Source organism: Ambystoma mexicanum, chromosome 3p (genome assembly GCF_040938575.1).
Source record: "Ambystoma mexicanum isolate Mex_15411 chromosome 3p, UKY_AmexF1_1, whole genome shotgun sequence".
NCBI classification, from domain to species: Eukaryota; Metazoa; Chordata; class Amphibia; order Caudata; family Ambystomatidae; genus Ambystoma; species Ambystoma mexicanum.
Genome location: NC_090925.1, coordinates 72,805,904 through 72,824,950, shown reverse-complemented (window position 1 = coordinate 72,824,950; position 19,047 = coordinate 72,805,904).

Genomic DNA, 19,047 nt, shown 5'->3' with positions numbered 1-19,047 from the left:
TGTCTTGTGTGTGCACAATTTCAGCCAGCATCCCTCACACACCGTGCGCCTCTCCAGAACGGGGGATGACACTGCCATGGTCAGATTTGCAAATCGACTTTGTAGGGCCTGTAATTTGTTTGTCTAGAGGAAACAAGTACATGTTGACCGTTACATGCTTGTTTACCAAGTGGGTGGAATGTCTCCCAGCCCCAAATTGCAAGGCAGAAACAGCAGCTGCCCTGATGATTAACCACATCTTTTCCCATTTTGGTCTACCTCAAAGGATTGAGTCAGACCGAGGTAGCCATTTCACCAGTGAAGTAATGACAAAGATGTGGGAGATACTTCGGGTCAAAAGGAAACTACACATTGCTTACCGGCCAGCTTCTTCGGGGGGCAGTAGAACGCTACAACCGAACCATTGTGAGCATCTTAAAAAGGTTTGTGGCCGATTCTGGGCCAAGTTGGGATATCCGATTACCTCTGGTCCTAATGGCCATCAGATCTACCCCTTCATCTGCAACTAAAATGTCACCATTTGAGTTGATGACTGGAAGCAAGATGGTGCTTCCCCAGCATTTGATCTACAGGACCCAAGAGCAGACACTGATAAATGCCTCCACAACTCATGAGTATGTGGAGAATTTAAGGAAACACCTCCAACATGCTTTTGCCTATGCTCAGCGGAATCTAGAAAGATCAGCTGATAGCATGAAAACCCACTACGACCTGAAGACCACCCGGAAGGACTATAATGCGGGTGATCGGGTCTATCTATACAATTTCCAAAGCAACCAGGCCAAACAGTCAAAATTTTTGCCTACATGGAAGGGACTGTTTGAAATTATAGACAAAATCTCCCCTGTTGCATACAAGATTTGCATCCCCAAAGACAGTTTGGCAGAAGGGGAAGATAAGTGGGTCCATATTAATCAACTGAAGTGTTGCCATCCCAGGCACACTCTGCAACAACTGGAGGAATCCACTGGAATCCCAGAGGGGACCGTTCCAGATTAATTCAGTTCCAACCCTAAAATATTCCACATATAGCATATAAAATTCTGTGATTCTTGTATATATATGTTCTTGTCTCCTAATTTAAAAAAGAAAATGTATGTGTTCATATCTTCTGATTATAAAATGTATATGTTCACAACACCATTAATAGTGTTGGAAAAATGTCTAGGAATGTGTATTGCTGCTTTGCTTTATCATCCTAGGAGAGATGAAATCATGGAGACTGACCAAGGAGGACGACCGGGGACCGGGAGCAGAGACCCGAGTGGCCTGGGGTACCGCCCAATATTCCCATCAGGACTGGCGAGGAGAACCCATCGATCCAAATGGGTGGAGGAAAAGATGCTGAACTGTGCCATCTACAGAATTGGAAGAAGATAATGCGGACATACCAGCACAGGGCTCAAAACATCCTTTGCACCCGACTTCCCCTCAACCCGAATCAAAGCGCAGCCGGGCGGGGGGTGTGTCAAGGGTTTTGACCAATGTTGAATCAATAGACTGGGTAGATGTGGGGATGAGCTGTCGCCGCCCATTATTCTATCCCAGAACAAACTAAATCAATAGACTGGGTGGATGTGGGGATGAGCTGTCGCCGCCCACATTCACGCCACAATCCAGGAGAACTGCGCAGTTGGCACAAGACCACTCCAAAGATACAACCTTCTTGTGGGGGGTTCCACATCACCACTCTACTGTAAGGATGCCATCAAAACAATGTTAAGCAAGTGTCCTATTCTATCAAGCAAAAGACCACTCTATTGAAATGCAGTAATTCAAGACAGATCCCAAAAATGGATGCAGTACCGACAAATTCCACACGGCGGCGCTAGCGGTCTAAACTCTGACAGGAGAACTGGCTGACAAAGGGACCTGAGTCAACAGGGACTTCAAAGCATGTTGGTTAATTGAAAATCTTAGCCACCTGCTGTTCCCAGAGGCCAAGAGGCTGGGAAACCTTAACACCTCAGAGATTCCCACACCAGGAGGCAGGATATCACATAACCCTGTTGATTGATTGAGGAGAGACTTCCAGGCAGCCTGCTGGAGCCCACACAAAAGGCTCTTTCAGTTGAATGGGGTATGTTAATTTTGAGTGTTTCCTGTCAACAGCCCTCTGCCAGCAAGGAGAGACATGTGATCACTGACCCACCCAGACTTCTGGAGGCAGACCCAAACACTTTGGGGAGTTGAATTGCAACAAATATATATTTTATAGAAACATTGATAACACTTTGTAACCAGATGACAGAAATGTGCAATTTGGAGACCCTTAATCTAAGGAATGTACCTTCAATTTAAGACTAGATTCAACTTTGTACCATGTTCTGGTGCAAAACCCTGCTATTTATCAATATTCCAGACACTGTGTTTAAGCTAGAGACATGGAAAGTTACTGGGATATATGTGGAAGGGAAATGTACCTTTGTATAATTTTCGATGAAAATCCCATGTTGCAAAACCCACTAAAAGCGCAAAATGTTGTCATTTTTGAATGCAAGCCCCCAGGAAGATCAGAGGCGGACAAGCATGGACCATAAGGAATATATAATGTGTACATGTAATTTCAACAAATTGTGTATCTGGGAAATATGTATTTGAATCAAATATAGATTTGTGGGCAAATTGACCAGGGGAGGATCCTCTGACCCATAAACAGACCTCATCATGATGACAATCCATTTCCTTTCCCCAATCATGGGAGAGGGGAGAATTGGGCCAATGACAAGTAGAGAGGGGCAGGCTCAGTTATGCCATGCACACACCCACCTCCAAAACACATAAAAAGAGACTGCTGGGACAGGTAGACACATTCATTTTCCATTTCTGCAGAGCATTTTGACCGACGACTTCACATCCAGAGATCCAATACTTAGACTTCCAAGCTAAACAGAGACTACAGAACTTTGAACCAAGGAGGCCCACTGCAAGCAAAAGTATTTCTCAGCAGGCCTTCAGAATCCAGCAAACCTAACCAAACTATTCAACAGCCGGTCGAGCTGTTTGAATTCTTTGCCAAGAACTTTTGCCGGAACCGCAGACCAGACCCAGACCGCTGTGAGCAGAACCAGAGATCCGGATCGCTGTGAGCAGAACAGGTGCCTGATTGACCCGCCGAGCAGAGAGAACCGCCACTGGACGTGTTGACGAGATCTGTGACGAGGCCCATTCATTTCAAAATTAGGAGTGAGTATCCGCCAGAACTGTGCAGAACCAATCTCTTAGTTAAAATAATCTAATCCAAACTATTTTTACCTAATTAGAACAGCGTCCTAGAAATCGTGTCATCTGTCATTTTTAAAGCTGCACAACTGTCACCTGTTAATTCTGCAGCTGCAAGCTGTCACCTGTCATTTTGAGTTTTACTTTAAATCCGAAAATCTACCTTTATTAAATCGTCCGTATCTCTGGAACCGTTTGTCCTAGGAACAAGATTTAACTTTCCTCTGAAATCTTAGAATCTAAGCTTTCCAACAAGCCTATAACCGACTTCCTGCGAAATTTACCGCTATTTGCGATTTGGCCCGATTTCTTCATCTGTAAAAATCAGCAGCTTTTTGCTTCTCTTTGCTAAAATTTGTTGCAATCTGCTAATCATTCATAGAGTATTGTTAAAGTGATCCTGAACTAATATAAAGTGTCTACCACTCACCCTGAACCTCCTATGGGGAATTAAAAGCAATTTTAGCAGTTTTCACTTCCTTGCCACCACATTACAAAGCACTCTTGCCCGTGTTTTAAAAAGCATACCTGTTGTCTAAGCTTGCTGGGGGGGGAACTGAATTCCGTATTGTATTTGATTGTATTCCGGAAGACTGTCAGGGTTATTCATAGAATTTCGCAGAAAAGTGTCGCAAGCGGCTGGCGCAGAGTGTCTGCGTGCGATTGCCTGCGCCAGGCACGTGCGCCAAAACCGATTTCCGCGCACAGCGTATTCATGGATTTCAGGCTCCCAAACCAGCCGTGGCGCAGAGTATCGCAGCGACCCTGCAGCAGCGCCAGTAACGCCCCCAAGAACGCCCTCGCGCAAGGAAAAGCCATCAAAATCGCTAAATCATCGCAAAGGGCTGCGCTAACCCTGGACCAGTCTACAGGGCTGCCAAACAAGGAACGCAAAGCGGGTAACGTGCATATCAGGGGTACGCGTGAAGTCATACACGCGATTAGCCAGGGTACGTGTACTACAGGGGTACGCGGGAAGTACTACACGCGGTTGGGCAGGGTATGTGTATTACAGGGGTGTGCGGGAAGTTCTACACGCGATTCGGCTGGGTACGTGTATTACAGTGGTGCGCGGTAATTCTCACATGCAATTTGGCCAGGTACGTGTATTACAGGGGTGCGCGGGAATTATCACACGCGATTTGGCCTGGTACGTGTATTACAGGGGTGCGTGGGAAGTTCTACACGCGATTGGCCAGGGTACGTGTATTACAGGGGTGCGCGGGAATTCTCACATGCGATTTGGCCAGGTACGTGTATTACAGGGGTGTGCGGGAAGTTGTACACGCGATTCGGCTGGGTACGTGTATTACAGGGGTGCGCGGGAATTATCACACGGGATTTGGCTTGCTACGTGTATTACAGGGGTGCGTGGGAAGTTCTACACGCGATTGGCCAGGGTACGTGTATTACAGGGGTGTGCGGGAAGTTCTACACGCGATTCGGCTGGGTACGTGTATTACAGGGGTGCGCGGGAATTCTCACATGCGATTTGGCCAGGTACGTGTATTACAGGGGTGTGCGGGAAGTTCTACACGCGATTCGGCTGGGTACATGTATTACAGGGGTGCACGGGAATTCTCACATGCGATTTGGCCAGGTACGTGTATTACAGGGGTGCGTGGGAATTATCACACGCGATTTGGCCAGGTACGTGTATTACAGGGGTGTGCGGGAATTATCACATGCAATTAGGCTGGGTGGGTCCTCACAGGTGTTCCCTGTACACCCTCCACGGCCCCTGCAGGCAGCCCACAAAACAGGGGACTACCCTGCACACCTGCTCATGTCCCCCTGCACCCCCACCCCCCAGCAGTGCAGGGGCACCCTCCACCAGGCCCCCACCCATGTCCCCTATCACCCCCACCCCCCAGCCACCAGGGGCACCCTCCACCAGGCCCCCACCCATGTCTCCCAACACCCCCACCCCCCAGCAGTGCAGGGGCACCCTCCACCAGGCCCCCACTCATGTCTCCCACCACCCCCACCCCCCAGCCACCAGGGGCACCCTCCACCAGGCCCCCACCCATGTCCCCTATCACCCCCACCCCCAGCAGTGCAGGGGCACCCTCCACCAGGCCCCCACCCATGTCCCCTATCACCCCCACCCCCCAGCAGTGCAGGGGCACCCTCCACCAGGCCCCCACCCATGTCCCCTATCACCCCCACTCCCCAGCAGTGCAGGGGCACCCTCCACCAGGCCCCCACCCATGTCCCCTATCACCCCCACCCCCCAGCCACCAGGGGCACCCTCCACCAGGCCCCCACCCATGTCTCCCACCACCCCCACCCCCCAGCAGTGCAGGGGCACCCTCCACCAGGCCCCCACCCATGTCCCCTATCACCCCCACTCCCCAGCAGTGCAGGGGCACCCTCCACCAGGCCCCCACCCATGTCTCCCACCACCCCCACCCGTGCAGGGGCACCCTCCACCAGGCCCCCACCCATGTCCCCTATCACCCCCACTCCCCAGCAGTGCAGGGGCACCCTCCACCAGGCCCCCACCCATGTCCCCTATCACCCCCACCCCCCAGCCACCAGGGGCACCCTCCACCAGGCCCCCACCCATGTCTCCCACCTCCCCTACCCCCCAGCAGTGCAGGGGCACCCTCCACCAGGCCCCCACCCATGTCCCCTATCACCCCCACCCCCCAGCCACCAGGGGCACCCTCCCCCAGGCCCCCACCCATGTCTCCCAACACCCCCACCCCCCAGCAGTGCAGGGGCACCCTCCAACAGGCCCCCACCCATGTCTCCCACCACCCCCACCCCCCAGCAGTGCAGGGGCACCCTCCACCAGGCCCCCACCCATGTCCCCTATCACCCCCCCGCCACCAGGGGCACCCTCCACCAGGCCCCCACTCATGTCCCCTATCACCCCCACCCCCCAGCCACCAGGGGCACCCTCCACCAGGCCCCCACCCATGTCTCCCACCACCCCCACCCCCCATCAGTGCAGGGGCACCCTCCACCAGGCCCCCACCCATTTCCCCTATCACCCCCAACCCCCCGCCACCAGGGGCACCCTCCACCAGGCCCCCACCCATGTCCCCTATCACCCCCACCCCCCCGCCACCAGGGGCACCCTCCACCAGGCCCCCACCCATGTCCCCTATCACCCCCACCCCCAGCCACCAGGGGCACCCTCCACCAGGCCCCCACCCATGTCTCCCACCACCCCCACCCCCCAGCAGTGCAGGGGCACCCTCCACCAGGCCCCCACCCATGTCCCCTATCACCCCCACTCCCCAGCAGTGCAGGGGCACCCTCCAAAAGGCCCCCACCCATGTCTCCCACCACCCCCACCCCCCAGCAGTGCAGGGGCACCCTCCACCAGGCCCCCACCCATGTCCCCTATCACCCCCACTCCCCAGCAGTGCAGGGGCACCCTCCACCAGGCCCCCACCCATGTCCCCTATCACCCCCACCCCCCAGCCACCAGGGGCACCCTCCACCAGGCCCCCACCCATGTCTCCCACCACCCCTACCCCCCAGTAGTGCAGGGGCACCCTCCACCAGGCCCCCACCCATGTCCCCTATCACCCCCACCCCCCAGCCACCAGGGGCACCCTCCACCAGGCCCCCACCCATGTCTCCCACAACCCCCACCCCCCAGCAGTGCAGGGGCACCCTCCACCAGGCCCCCACCCATGTCTCCCACCACCCCCACCCCCCAGCAGTGCAGGGGCACCCTCCACCAGGCCCCCACCCATGTCCCCTATCACCCCCACCCCCCCGCCACCAGGGGCACCCTCCACCAGGCCCCCACTCATGTCCCCTATCACCCCCACCCCCCAGCCACCAGGGGCACCCTCCACCAGGCCCCCACCCATGTCTCCCACCACCCCCACCCCCCAGCAGTGCAGGGGCACCCTCCACCAGGCCCCACCCATGTCCCCTATCACCCCCACCCCCCCGCCACCAGGGGCACCCTCCACCAGGCCCCCACTCATGTCCCCTATCACCCCCACCCCCCAGCCACCAGGGGCACCCTCCACCAGGCCCCCACCCATGTCTCCCACCACCCCCACCCCCCATCAGTGCAGGGCACCCTCCACCAGGCCCCCACCCATGTCCCCTATCACCCCCACCCCCCCGCCACCAGGGGCACCCTCCACCAGGCCCCCACCTATGTCCCCTATCACCCCCACCCCCCCGCCACCAGGGGCACCCTCCACCAGGCCCCCACCCATGTCTCCCAACACCCCCACCCCCCAGCAGTGCAGGGGCACCCTCCACCAGGCCCCCACCCATGTCCCCTATCACCCCCACCCCCCAGCAGTGCAGGGGCACCCTCCATCAGGCCCCCACCCAAGTCTCCCAACACCCCCACCCCCCAGCAGTGCAGGGGCACCCTCCACCAGGCCCCCACTCATGTCTCCCACCACCCCCACCCCCCAGCCACCAGGGGCACCCTCCACCAGGCCCCCACCCATGTCTCCTATCACCCCCACCCCCCAGCAGTGCAGGGGTACCCTCCACCAGGCCCCCACCCATGTCCCCTATCACCCCCACCCCCCAGCAGTGCAGGGGCACCCTCCACCAGGCCCCCACTCAGGTCTCCCACCACCCCCACCCCCCAGCCACCAGGGGCACCCTCCACCAGGCCCCCACCCATGTCTCCTATCACCCCCACCCCCAGCAGTGCAGGGGCACCCTCCACCAGGCCCCCACCCATGTCCCCTATCACCCCCACCCCCCAGCAGTGCAGGGGCACCCTCCACCAGGCCCCCACCCATGTCCCCTATCACCCCCACCCCCCAGCAGTGCAGGGGCAGCAGGCAGTCAGGCAGCAGCAGGTGGGAGCGTGCTCGGGGCTCTGGGGGGCAGTAGTTCGGCCTTCCGGGCAGGAGCGTGGTATTCCGTGTGCGTAGGCGTGGCCAGCTTGGTACGGAGTGATTTTGCATGTGAAAATCCTGCACGTCAGCGTGAAAACCGAGGAAAGGCCCTCAGCGCGTAAGCGCGTCTGTGACGTGACCCGCACGGGTGTTTCCCACACAGCACGTGATGACAGAGCACACGTGGAAAGACTGCACGTCAGAGTGTAATTGCGTGTGATTGGTGGAAATGGCCCTACACGCAGAAGTGACAAAGCGTGTAATTGGTGGAAATGGCCCTACACGCAGAAGTGACAAAGCGTGTAATTGGTGGAAATGGCCCTACACGCAGAAGTGACAAAGCGTGTAATTGGTGGAAATGTCCCTACACGCAGAAGTGACAAAGCGTGTAATTGGTGGAAATGGCCCTAGCGTGTACACGCCGCGTAAGTGACGCTGGACGTGTGGCCCTGTATAAAAGGTATGTGTAGAACACGTTTTCCTTGTACGTGCTTTTCGTGGAGAGCGAGTGGGTGAATTCTGTACTTGTCGTTTCACACGCGATTTACTTCACGGCGTTTCAAGTTCGTATTCCCTGTTACCTCTGACAGCTTTTTCTCTTTTTTCGCTTTTACTGGTTTACCTGGGCCTGTTCCCTCAAACAGTGTTCCCTTCTACTGTTGTCCTGTCTCCTCAGACAGCGTACAAATCTTCTTTTGGCTGGGGTGTTGCCAACCAAACGTGCTCCTTTTACACGCTCGTTTACCAGGCAGACGGTGAGTTACGCACGTATCTAACATCTGTGCTTGCCCCGTGTGTAGCCTACCCCTTCAGAGGTCATTCTAGGCTGCGTGTGACACGCATACGTTCATTCTTGTGTTACTGGGTGCCACAGCGTAGTGCAGGTTTTTCTTTCTGCACACGTGGTCTAGGAGGGGTTGCGTGCACGTCATCTCCCTTTTTTGGGGCTCCTGTGCGTAGCGTGACCCGTCATCTTTCCCCAGGGGTTACAATCAGCCTTGCAAGAGCACTAGGGTACAATTACCATCTGGTACCCAACCCCTTTGACCCCCAATTGCCCAGGACAATAGTTTACAGCCACTCCCATACGCACATTTACATCAGTGCCATGGCTGGGAGGCGAGGATTCCGTAAGGGTGGCAAAGGTGGAAGAGCCACAAGTGGTGGCCGTGGTGGATCCGGTAGGGGACGTGGTCGTTACTTGCAGGGTGAGCCTGTCCCCCATGTGTGGAGGACCAGTCAAGGGCACCCATAACCCCCCCCCCTCCCGTTGAGGCTGATGTGGCTGACACCATCCATGCACAGCCCTTGTTGGACCAGCCCATTGTGGCACCAGATCTGGCTGACTCCATGGCTGACTTCCAGGTCAGCAGGCATATGACACGTGCGCTGGTGCACGTTGATGTCACCATGCCACGTGCATCTGGGCCAGCAAGGTCATCTGCTGCACCAAGGAGGCAGGGCGGAGAGGCTGCAGGGGCAGCTGCGGCTCCATCCACCCAAGCCCTCACACACCCAGCCAGGACAGTGTCGGTCCTAGTCCATGCTGCTGACATTCCCCCTGACACCATCACACTAGAGCCGATGCCTGCATCAATTCCCATGCTGAGTGTGCAATCCCACACTCCTGATACAGAGTCCACCAGGGCTCCTGCCCCTAGTGTCCAGAGCGGCGCAGGACACTCAGGATCACCACCACCTTCCAAGCGGAAGAGGAAGAGTGCTCGTCCGGCACAGGCTGATGCCCCAGACACGGCTACACAGTCCGGCCCATCCAGGAAGCCCAGCTTCACGGATGACGAACTGAATGCACTTGTCGAGTATGTGTCCGGACATGACAACGAGATGGTCATTGTTGCAGGATCCAAGACCACACCTGCACAACACCAGGCACACTGGCAGACCGTTGCGGACATCGTAAGTGCCCTTGGAATCGTGAGGCGCACAGCCAATGATTGCTATAAGCGCTGGAATGACCTAAAGCGCAGTGCAAAGAGTAAGCTGGCCTCAAGTCATGCCGCAACTCTAGTGACTGGAGGTGGGTCTCCGTAGTAGACATGGAACTCACTCCACATGAGTCAGTCGCTGGGACCTACGTCACGGAGGAACAGATCCAAGGCGTGGGAGATCTGGCTGATTACGAGGCATTGTCCGGTGAGTGCACATGCATGTGTGTGTCATCCATGTGCATGGTGTGTGTGTGAGGGCTTCTGTTTGTGTGCCAGGTGAGAGTGTGTGCGCCTGAGTCGTAAGGGTCAGCCATGTGCTTCCTGCAATACTTCCTGCGCAGCTGCATTTGGCCATAGCAGTATCCCTTCTGCCAACAGTACACATCTAGCCCAACTGCACGCCAGTTGCCCTTGAAGTGTCACCTTGCCACAACATAGCTGCTTATTTTTCACTGTTTATTCAGTCAGTTTGTTTGCATTCCACCACTTTCACTAGGCATGTCGCTGTCCACTAGTCACATGTCTGACATGGCTATGGTAAAGTGGAGTGACTTTGTTACCTGGATATCATTTGTACACACATGTCCCTGTGCAATTGGACCATTTCAGACTGGCAGCTCCAGGTGAAAAATCTGACCTGTTAGAATTAGAAAAGCGATTACAGGCGGGAACTGGACTGAATGAATAGGTGCTGCCCTCCTCTCCATCTTCACTCAATAGCAATGGTACATGCCATCTGTGTGATGGCATGTGTGTATCACCTGGCAATCACAGGCCAATGTGTGATGCCACTGCCAGGCAGCATGCAGAAAATGTGTTCATCTTCCATCTTGGTGTCATCAGTGTGTGCCATTTGCCTGCACTTCATACGCAGTGAGGGTGAATGCATGGGAGGGTTTCAGTCATGTGGGACATGTGTCAATCAAGTACTGGTTCTCTTGCTTCTCAGCCCTCATTGTGTGCCATGGTGCTAATGCCTGTTTCCATTTCTTTGTTTTCATGTCTTTGCAGGGGAAGACGCACATGATACTGCTGGGGTTGTGGAGATGGTGCAGACCCAGGAGGGGTCCGAGGGCCGACCAACCACCAGTGAGGGACGTGGTGTGGTGGTGGGGGAGAACCCACAAGTGCTGCAGGTCGTGCTCTCAAGGGGTGTCTCTGGCTGCACCTCCCCCGAGCTGAACTCAGGTGTTGATTCGGATGAGACCTACGTGCCGTCGCAGGTGAGTGTTCCAGGGAGGGATTCTGTTCTGTCTCACCCACCTGCACCAGGGTCAGAACCCTCCATGGGGATGTCAGTGTTGGCAGCTACGCCTTCGGTGGTTACGGATGCAGGGTCACACTCCGCGACATCTGATCCTGTTCCTGGGCCAGCAGATCAGAGGGGGAATGCAGTCCTGCAGCCTCAGGCAGTGCCGGCACAGCAAGGCGCAGTTCGCCTTGCCCCAGACAGGTGTGGTGCCCGCCGACGTGGTGGCCGTACGCCACCCGGCAATACCGCATGGGAGCAATCCATTTACGGTGTGGCAACCCAACAGGCTGCATCATCCGAGATGATGGCTCAGGCCATGGATAGGGTGGCCACTTCCATTGTCCCCCCAGAAAGGCTGATGGAGCGACTAGAGCAGGCAACCGACTCCATCTGCCAGTCACACAGGGAGGACATGTTGGGGTCCAACAGGGACAGGCGGGCGGCACTGGCGACTCTGCAGGAGGCCATCTCCATAGAGTCCCAGGGCCACAGGGAAGCCCTGAGGCAGGAGCTCCTTCACCTCAGGACGACTCTTGTTGAGCTTGAGGCTTCAACACACCAAAGGACAGAACAGCAGCTGGAGCGTCTCACCCGTGCGCTCTCAGCTGAGATGCAGGCAACAAGGGCGGAGGTCCGGGCATCCCGTGAGTTGTTGCATCGGGACCTCCGCACACTCATCCTCCAGAACCAGACCTACCACACCCGCATGCTTGCAGCCATGGAGGAGCAGACTAGGGCCTTGCGTGGGCTGCCTCCCATAGTGCAACCACCTCCGGATGCAGCTGCACACGGTGATAATAGTGACAGCAGTGATACTCCCACAATAGGGTAGCCGTGTGGGCCATGAGCCCATGGAGGTGTTTTATCTTCCCAGGATCCACGCAGGTGGGTTCTGGTGTGCATCCTGTCCTCGGACCTCCTGGGTGGCCTCCCCAACCCCCCCGGGCCCATCAATGGCCATTTTTGATTGTTTCTTATTTTTATTTTTATTTTGATTTCTTTTATTCCCAATTTTTTGGGACGATTTGTTGGCTTCCGTGGTTACTGTAGGCATACGCTGCATTGTGGCTGGGCACATGCAGGCTTGTAATGTATTTGGTTCAGATGCTTGGGTTTGAGTCACACACACCCCTCCTGCTTCCCGTTGCCATGGGCTTGCAAAGGGTGTGCCCAAGTGACAGTGAATTACACAGTGACGTTGGACTCCCATGAGCTGTGTGGGCAGTCTGTAGTCAATACTGTGTATACATTCCTAGTGCATATTGCTGTTGTGTTGTACACTGCATGTTGCATTGATGTGTAACTCTTCTTCTGTGTCTACCTCCCAATTTGCAGGTCCCTTCCTCATTTCTAGACAAGGACCTCTAGTCTGGAGATGGGGTCCATGTTGGCAGCAGTGCACCTACAACTCTACATGGCGCCAACACTGCACAGTTGGTAGTGGTGGGAGTGCAGGCATTTCCAGGTGGTGAGACTACTAATATGTAACATTTGTGATGTCATGTTAATGGTACTACGTGCTCAAGTATGTTGTTGGTCCGGCATTGCTGTGAGCATTTCAGGTGTTGCAGGTTTCTAATAGGGACACTGTACATAGTGAGACTAGTGTCATGTTGTGGGGATTACTTTGTTTACCTGCAATTAGCATGACATGGCACGGTGTGTCGTGTGGCGGTGCTGGAGTTGGGTTGGCTGACATGGCACTGTCCTCTTGTTGCATTTTGCAAGTGGGTAATCATTTTAGCTGCTTGAATGTGTAACTTCACAAAACTGCATTGGTGGTGTCTGTGTGGGTAGGGATGCACACATTGTGACACTTCCAGGTGAACAATCTCAGGCTGATATGGTATTCACGGTTCATTCTCCAGACATTCAGGATCAGTGTCAGGTTGAGTCATCATTGATTGTCAGATGGAATGTGCCAGGGCAGTGTGCACTCCACAGGGGTGTGATTTCTATGTGAAGTAATTAGCCACTAGCTGTGTACGGGCTGCCTCCCCCCATGCCCTTTCCCCTCCCATGCGCAGCGGCTGTGCATGTGGTTGGGGATGTGGGGCCACCACCATGTCCACGGCCAGGCCCCGGCGTGTTGCAACGTTGTGCAGGACACATGCTGCCACTATGATCCTGCACACTACTGGGGGAGCGTATAACAGCTGCCCGCCAGAACGGTCAAGGGAGCGAAAGCGTGACTTTAGCACTCCGAATGTGCGCTCCACTATGCCCCGGGTCGTAATGTGGGCTGTGTTATATCTTACCTCGGGTGGCGTGGTGGGGTTCCGAATTGGCGTCATCATGTGGGGGCTGAGAGGGTAGGCACTATCCCCTGTGGAGGTGGTGATTGGTATCATTGGTGGGGTTGTGACCTTGCTCAGTATCCAACATGCATGCATGTGCAGTGGCACACATACTCACCAAGCAGCCATGTATCGCCATGCCGCCCAGCTTCTAGGTCCCGGCTTAGGGTGGACATTCGGTAAATGAAGCTGTCGTGGGTGGAGCCGGGATAGTTGGCATATACTGAGGTGATGATTACCTTGGCATTACATGCTACCTGCACGTTGATGGAATGCCAGTGCTTGCGGTTCCTATAGATGTGCTCAGATGCCCTGGGGGGACGTAGAGCCACTGGGTGCAGTCGATGGCACCTAGCACTTTGGGGAATCGTGCCACACCGTAAAAATCCAGGGCGGCAGCATGCCTTTCTGCAGGTGTTCTGGGCAGGTATATATGCCTGCGGACTGATGGGCGTGCAGTCATGATGTTCAAGACCTGGTGTAGGCAGCGTGACTGGGTGGCCTGTGACACCCCACCCACTATGGCACTTGTCCGCTGAAATGATCCAGTGGATAAGAAGTGCAGTACATTGAGGACCTTCTCCAGGGGGCTGAGTGCTTGGGAGCACAGGGTGGGTGATGTGAGGTCATCCTCCCACTCACTCACCAGGTCCAGTATAATGTGTGGTGGAAACCTGTACCTCCCATACACCTGGTCATCAGGCATCCCGAAAAGGCTGGTTCTGGGTGTGAATATTCTGGCCCTGACTATCCTCCTCCTCCTCCTTTGGTAGCCCACTGCCACTGCTGCTAGGAACGGTATGTTCATCCTGGCGTCTGAGCTTGTTATTGTTAAAGTGCGCAAATTTATGCTTTGCGCGTGTTCTAGGCGAGCGTGTGACCCGCGCACCCCTGGAATCCAGTTCCCAGTCCAATAGCGTGTGGAAATTCACACGCACCACGGGATACAGCGTGTGACCCGCGCACCCCTGGAATCCAGTTCCCAGTCCAATAGCGTGTGGAAATTCACACGCACCACGGGATACAGCGTGTGACCCGCGCACCCCTGGAATCCAGTTCCCAGTCCAATAGTGTGTAGAAATTCACACGCACCACGGGATACAGCGTGTGACCCGCGCACCCCTGGAATCCAGTTCCCAGTCCAATAGCGTGTGGAAATTCACACGCACCACGGGATACAGGTTCGCTGACGTACTTGCGTGTGTAAGTGCCCGCGCACCCATTAAATACACGTACATAGGCCAATCGCGTGTATGCGCACTTTTGTCCAATTACACGCGATGACACTCTGACGTGCAGTATTTCCACGTGTGCCCCGTCACCACGTGCTGAGTGGGGAACACCCGTGCGGGTCACGTCACAGACGCGCTTACGCGCTGAGGGACTCTGGTCCAATAGAATCGCGTATGCGTGCTGACGCGCTTACGCGCTAAGGGCCTTTCCTCGGATTTCACGCTGACGTGCAGGATTTTCACGTGCCAAATCACTCCGTGTCAAGCTGGCCACGCGAAAACACACGGAAGACCACGCTCCTGCCCAGAAGGCCGAGTTACTGCCCCCCAGTGCCCCGAGCAGCCTCCCACGTGCCATCTGCTGCTGCCTGCCTGCCTGCCTGCTGCCACTGTGCCCTGCCATTTGGTGCCTGCACATCAGCCATCTGCAGGGGTCCAGTTGCTGTGTCCACCCCTGCTGGAACTGAAGACTCCCAACTGGGAATACATCGCTCCACAGCCCAGCCCCAGGACCCAGTTGCCCACCCACACCTGCCTCTGGGGTTGCCATGTCGGGCACTTCCACATCTGGCACCAGTGGCAACCCCAGGCCAGAGGGGCAGAGGGGCACCAGCTTCACTGCCACCGAAGTTAGTGTCCTGGTGGAGCATGTCCTGGGGCAGTATGATGCCCTCTTTGGATCGTCCCGCGCCAGCAAGGAAGGACGGCAGAGGATCTGGGCCGACTGTGTGGTTGCCATCAACGCGGAGGGGGTGGCAACCCGCGACGTCCTGAAGATCAAGAAGCGCTGGGAGGACTTGAGGTCCAGGACCCTTGTGAAGGCCCGGCGCCTCGTGGAGGGGGGCCGGGGCCGCATGAGTTCCATCCAGATGAGGGTCCTGGAACGCGTACGCCCAGCGCTCCACGCCCAGATCCTTGAGAGGGAGGCCCGTCTGGAGTTGAGCGGTAAGTGTCCAAGCATTACTGTGTGAGACAGGGCATGTTGCGGTGTGCTGGTTCTATGATACTTGCCTGCATGTGTGCCATAGGCCATGTATGCATGTATGTGTGCAGGGACATCATGGTAATGCATGTGCGACCAGTGATGTGTGACCCACATGGTTGTTGCATGTGTTCAAATGCCGCATGGGGAGCCCTATGCAGATTTTGAACATGAGAGCATGCCAGTCTCTGTACCTGGACATGGGTGGCGGTGAGGGATGGGTGCTGATGCCAGGTACATATATGGTAGCCATGTCTGTGTGCCTGACCTGCGTGTCTGTGACTTGTGCATGCCATGGATGCATGACACATGTGTGTGACAATGCACAGATTCAGTGAAGCAGCCAAATTACCCTTGTATCCGCTGTGTTTGGTGTGTTTGGGGCCAGATGGATGTGACTGAGGTGAAGTGTGTGCATGTGATAGGCATGAGCCATGATGCATGTGAGTTACATATCATTGAATGTTTCAAGAGTCCATTGGACATGCATGGAACTGTCCATGGCATGCACCATGCCTGTTACTGTGTGTGTTTTGCCTGGACTGACCCATGTGTTGTGGAGGGACATGATGGAAGTGTACTTTGACAGTGGTGCTCATCTGCTATTGCTTCCTGTCTAGGGGACCATTGTACAGTGCCCTGATGCTTGTGTTCTTTGTCTCCCTCTACGCAGCGGCTAGTGAAGAAGAGGGCGAAGACGGCGCTGTGGAGCAAGGCGGCGGGGATGCCCCCACGGCTGCAGCGGAAGGGGTGGGTGAGCCCCCACAGGGGCCTGCTACGGTGGGAGACGGTGAGGAGCCATCCAGGTTGGTGGTTTGCACAGAGGAGGAGGAGGCCGCCACTGGGGCACACATGGGGCCTGGTGGGGGCATCCCTGCTGGTGCAAGTGGTGCAGTCCAGGGCCAGGGGCAGGAGGCAGCACAGGTCACCGTGGAGGGGCCTGTGCATGTCGCTGTCCCTGACCCTGTGAGTGCACCACCATGCACCAGCAGGGATGCCCCGTCCCAGGCCCGTCCGCAGGTAGAGGGGATGTCCATGTCACCTGACTCCCCTCCACTTGCGGACGTGGGAACCCCTGGCCGTGCGGAGACGGTCCTGATTGGGGTCGCGATGCGCACGGCTGTGATTCGTGATGCCGTGCGTGCTTCCCGGGAGGAGCACGCACCTCATCACGAAGTGCACCGTGCTGACGTGGCCCAATTGGGATCGGCCATGTTCGGGGGTTTCCTGCATGTGTTGGCCAATGTGGCGGCCCTCTCCTCCTCTGTGCAGGCTATCCACCAGTCGTTCTCCTTGCCGTCTTCCAGCCCAGATGCCACCAGGGCCCCCTGTGGACCTGCCCCGACCAATGCAGCCAGCGCGGTGGGGATCCCATCCCTGCCACAGTTGGGAGTCGGAGGTCCAGCAGGGGTGGACAACACAGCAACTGGACCCCAGCAGAGGGAAGATGTGACAGCATCATCAGGCAGGGCACGTGCACGACGGCGTCAGTGGTTTCCATCAGCCTGGATGCCGTCGTGCTGGCAGAGGCAGTGGCGTCGGAGGCAGCAGCGGGCTCGACGTGGGAGGCATCATGGCTCGGGGCCATCAAGATCAGAGGGGCAGGCATCGGCCGGAGGGCAGGGCAACCCTGGGATGGTGGTGTCTTCCGTGTGGGAGCAGTTGGTCCAGCGGATAGGTGCGGAGCGGCAGCGGGCGGAAGAGGAGCGGCTCGCCATGGTCAGGGCGGAGTTCTCCATGCGTCGGGCGTTGAGGCGGGCTGAGTGCCTCGAGGAAGCTCACAGGGAGTTTGAGCTGAACATGGGGTTATCCCTGCGAGACCTCGGGGCCAGGACAGAGTCCCGCCTCCAGGACATCGACATGGAGTTTGATGATGCCCTGGCCAGCAACATCAACAAGTGAGCCGCAGGACTTGCCCGCTGCCTTTGTATATAGTTATATAGTTAGTTAGTGTTAGGTTTCCTTTATTTGTTTTTATTATTTTGGACCGCTCGGACAATGGCCACTTTTTTGTATATATTTTTTTCATTAGGTAGTAGTAGGTTTCCTTTATGGTGTTGGGCTCATGGGCCCTGGTACATTCCTGTATTTAGTTTGTTTTTTGAAGGAACATTTTCTTTTTTTCATTATTGTGTTCACCATGTGGAAATGGTTTTTCATTCTTTTGCTTCTACTTGATATTGCTTTGGTCAACATTTGTTTTTGTATTCCTTTTTCGTTTTTTGATTTTTACTTTTGTTATCCACATAGTTGTATGTTTGATTTGTTTACTTATTTTTAATCTTTAATACATTTTTTATTTTTACTTCAACTTGTGTTATTTTGTCTTTGGTTTCATACATGTCATGATATGGGTTTTGACATTCACTTGCAGCCATTGTGTATGTGTGTGTGACGGATATGTGTTCATTTACATACTTGCCATTGGGGTTGTGTCATGTAATTGCATTCACTATGTGGGTGGATGCAATCCTTGCCTGGGTGTTTGTGCTGGGTATGCTGCCCATTACTGCCATGATTGTGTATCGTCAGGACCTGGGGGCAGGGGGACATGGGTGGGGGCCTGGTGGAGGCTGCCCCTGGTGACTGGGGGGGTGGGGGTGGTGGGAGACATGAATGGGGGCCTGGTGGAGGGTGCCCCTGGTGACTGGGGGGGTGGGGGTGATAGGGGACATGAGTGGGGGCCTGGTGGAAGCTGCCCCTGCACTGCTGGGGGGTGGGGGTGGTGGGAGACATGGGTGGGGGCCTGGTGGAGGCTGCCCCTGGTGACTGGGGGGGTGGGGGTTGTGGGAGACATGAGTGGGGGCCTGGTGGAGGTGCCCCTGGTGACTGGGGGGGTGGGGGTGATAGGGGACATGAGTGGGGGCCTGGTGGAGGGTGCCCCTGGTGGCGGGGGGGTGGCGGTGATAGGGGACATGAGTGGGTGCCTGGTGGAGGCTGCCCCTGCACTGCTGGGGGGTGGGGGTGATAGGGGACATGGGTGGGGGCCTGGTGGAGGGTGCCCCTGGTGGCTGGGGGGTGGGGGTGGTGGGAGACATGGGTGGGGGCCTGGTGGAGGGTGCCCCTGCACTGCTGGGGGGTGGGGGTGATAGGGGACATGAGTGGGGGCCTGGTGGAGGGTGCCCCTGGTGGCGGGGGGTGGGGGTGATAGGGGACATGAGTGGGTGCCTGGTGGAGGCTGCCCCTGCACTGCTGGGGGGTGGGGGTGATAGGGGACATGAGTGGGGGCCTGGTGGAGGGTGCCCCTGGTGGTGGGGGGGTGGGGGTGATAGGGG